Source organism: Nanorana parkeri, unplaced genomic scaffold (assembly GCF_000935625.1).
Source record: "Nanorana parkeri isolate BGI_ZX_2015 unplaced genomic scaffold, ASM93562v1 scaffold215, whole genome shotgun sequence".
In the NCBI taxonomy this organism is placed as follows: Eukaryota; Metazoa; Chordata; class Amphibia; order Anura; family Dicroglossidae; genus Nanorana; species Nanorana parkeri.
In genome coordinates this window covers 1,341,172-1,344,763 of record NW_017306483.1, presented here as the reverse complement: position 1 = coordinate 1,344,763, position 3,592 = coordinate 1,341,172, and the positions used below count along the sequence as shown (strand labels likewise).

The 3,592-nt window shown below is 44.9% G+C and overlaps 1 pseudogene; it reads left to right on the top strand.

Moving 5' to 3' along the window:
* LOC108786540 overlaps positions 1–3,055 on the top strand; it is a 9,050-nt pseudogene extending 5,995 nt beyond the window's left edge.
* The last annotated feature ends 537 nt before the right edge of the window (positions 3,056–3,592 follow it).

Here is a 3,592-nt window from a genome sequence, read left to right as displayed (position 1 = left end):
GAAATAAATGTTGGATCTGGGAGTAGGAAGTGCATCTTGAACCTAAAGACAGAACAAATAAACATAGGATGACCAATAAACCCTAAACAGATCAGAGATGTACAACATACATAGGACATTATGACGTTCTGTAAATTCATAAAAAGTTCTGGTAGTGTGTTAGGAATCCACTTTAAGTCCCTCCTTTATGGTGTTGAAATGTATAATCATTTTCATCTCAAATGTTTTCCTTTCATGAGAGTCTTTAAAATTCCCTTTTAGTACTTTAATTGTGAGATTTTGGATGTAGTGATCTTTCTGGGAGAAATTATGTCCTACTGGGGTGCAATATTCGTTTTCCTTGTGGTTATTGATTGAGCTCCTGTGTAGGTTCATCCGGAGATGCAGCGTAAAAGCCAGTTTCCCCAATGTAACAACCTTTGTCACATGCTGAACACAGTATCATGTACACCATGTTAGCAGTAACAGTTTTTCTATAATCATCATATGAAAGTCATCAGAACATGTGACCATCTGTACAACCAGCAGATTTTTATTTTGCTCTTTGTCTCTCTCAGTGCGTCCAGAGGTGAAGGTGTGGGGCCGCCAGTCCGTAGGGTAACAAGACTTCAGTGCCTGGTGTACGGGTTTCACCCCCGAGCTGTGCATGTGAAGTGGGTGAGGAATGGGGTAGATGATGTTCCTTCAGATGAAATGAGTCCAATTCTCCCCCATCCTGACGGCACCTATCAGATCAGAGTCAGTGTGGAAGTGCCAACAAGGGATGGAGACACTTACTCCTGTCATGTGGACCACAGCAGCCTGGAGGAACCTCTCAGTGTGAAATGAGGTGAGTGGAATTTACACAGAATATGGAAGAATGTGGAAAGAGTGCAAACTGTTTATAAAATGTGATTAAAGTTGTTTTTTTTATAATTCTATGTGGCAAATCAAGTTTCTATAAGCTTCCTATGTTGAAATACAAAAGAAAATTTAAATGTGATCTGGACGGCAGAGTGGACAGCTGCAGCCAAGCCAGGTAAGACATCCCCCGAAAATAAGACCTAGTGTCTTTTTTCGTAGAAAAAAAAATATAAGACACTGTCTTATTTTCGGGGAAACACAGTAGCAACAGCAAAAGGTTCCCCAGCACACTCCCCAGACAGCCTGCAAAAAAACCACTCTACCTGCTAAAGTTAAAAACAGAGGTTTTAGATACACGTCTTCTGCAGAATATGTGGAAGCCGCACTGCCTCTTCAAGGCTCCTCTGTATAGTGCGGTCCTAACTCTGACCAATTTTAGTCTCCATCTTGGAACATATATAGCAAAGAATGAATTGGGTTCAGGTTCACCAGGAGGCAGCCCAACCTCTTTAAAGGCACAGGGACCCACCAGCGAACCTGCACGTCACAACGGCAGCTGAAGCCCCCAGGGTGTCCCTACACCAAATCCAAGAAACAAAACAAATGGCAAACACACTCATCAAGTCACAAAAGGCTTTAAAGCAAGGTGCACATGGAACGGCTTCAAACAGGCTGGGTGGTAAGTGTGCTGGCGAACCTTTTTGCTGTTGTGCTGTTTGAAGCCGTTCCATGTGCACATTGCTTTAAAGCTGGTTATGAATTGATGAGTGCATTTGCCAGTCATTTTGTTTTTTGCTCGACACATAGCAGTCCCATCCCATTCTCTGTACTGCTTGCCGAATTAGAAATTTAGTTATCCATAGGTGTATTAGCTCATAGCAACCAATCAGAACCCATCTTACAATAGTTTGTCTTTAGCACAGTATATTTTGATCGGTTGTCACGGTTGACCACACTTGCACTTTTTCCATCTGACCACAGAAACTCTGCAGATAGATGGTTCTGGTAACTGACCCTGGCTATTTCTTCCGGGGCTTGCTGGTTCTGTATTTTTGTTTAGTAAGGACATGCGTCTTCATTCTTAAGTTCTGGACTGTTGCTGATGATAGGGAGGGCTTCTACCCTGTTTTTCCCGTGGTATGTGCTCTGTTGTCTTCTGCAGTTCTCAGGGAATGCTAATGATATTGGGGCCTTCCCACATTCTGTGGGCCTCTATTCATAGATCTGTGGGGAAATCCTAGGCATTTTGGGTGTTTTACTGCCTTAGGGAAATAGTATTGCTTTTTCCCACGCCTCAGTTTAGGGATGCACCGATACCAGTTCAGATACCAAAGCCAATACTTGGCATTTTCACGAGAACTACCAGGGGTACAGCGGTTGCAGCTGGGACCTGGCTCTGGTGCTCCACCACTGTCCTGAAATCATTAGTCAGTATTGTTTTATTAAAACTGTCACATAACAATAAACACAAATGTATCAGTACTTGTATCTGTGAGTACTTGGACAAGTATCAGTACTTGTACTTGAAAAATTGGTATCGGTGCATCTCTAATATATATTTATTTTAAAAAATCGTACATTAAAACAGGGATTCACAAATCCCAGGAGCTCCGTGTGCTCCTTACAAATGACAGCTGCCTCCTAACTTTTGAATTTTTCTCTAGTCTAGTCTTGGTGCTGGAAAAGTATCTGTACCTGTACCGAGTACAGTACTTGATATCTGAACATCCCTACCTCAGTTGTACTGCTTTGGAACGTCCCATTTGGTCAAGATCTGAAGATCTCCACTGTGTCTTTCAATGAACGAAAGAGAAAATAGGATTTTTGTACTCACTGTAAAGTCCTTTTCTTTGCGTTCACTGAAGGACACAGTACCCACCCTTGTGGTTGTTGTGCTGTGCCAGTTGTTGTTCTGTGTACTGCCTTGTGCTGCTTTCTGACTAACTGAGTTGGCTCTATCTGTTAGGGGGTTTGGCTATTGTCAGGGCCCCCCCCACCCCCAGGCTGAGCTTTTGTTTTGTGCCTAGTCCTGCTCCTGAAGGTGGCCCTATATAACCCATTTGGTCAAGATCTGCGGAGATCTCCAGTGTGTCCTTCAATGAACGCAGAGTAAAAGATTTTCACGGTGAGTACACACATCCTATTATCTCTAACATCTCATATTCTCTTTATGTTTATCTCTGCCAGATCCACCAGGCCTCTCAGTTGCAGTGATTGCTGGAGTTGTCATTGGGATCCTTGCTGTTCTTGCTGTTGTTATTATCGCAGTTGTTTTGTGGATAAGTAAGTATAAGGAAGAGGGAATAAAACTTTTAATTGGCACACTAACAGTGGATTTTTATTTTCACTGGTGTGCAGTCCAGGGGATACACAAAGTGGCGTCACAAGGGGGGTGCGGGGGGTGCGGCCTGCTCCCGGATGCCACCATTGGAGGGGTGACACCAAAATGACTCACAGTCATTTTGGTGTCACCCCCCTCTGAAAAGTCGGGCGGTCGGTCATGGACCGAACGCCCGACAGTATCAGGGGACAGGAGGGGACCCGGCGGCATACCTTATCCCGCCGGGTGACTGTCCTCTCCTCTCTCTGCCGGCGTCCATCACCAAGATGGCCGCCGGAAGGTATCGGAATACTGCCTCGCGTGCGCGATGACGTCATCGCGCGCGGTGACGTCTCGGCGGGGTGACACTCGGTTACCGCTCCGGGTGTCACCCAGCCTCGGGACGCCACTGAATACGCACATTGAATG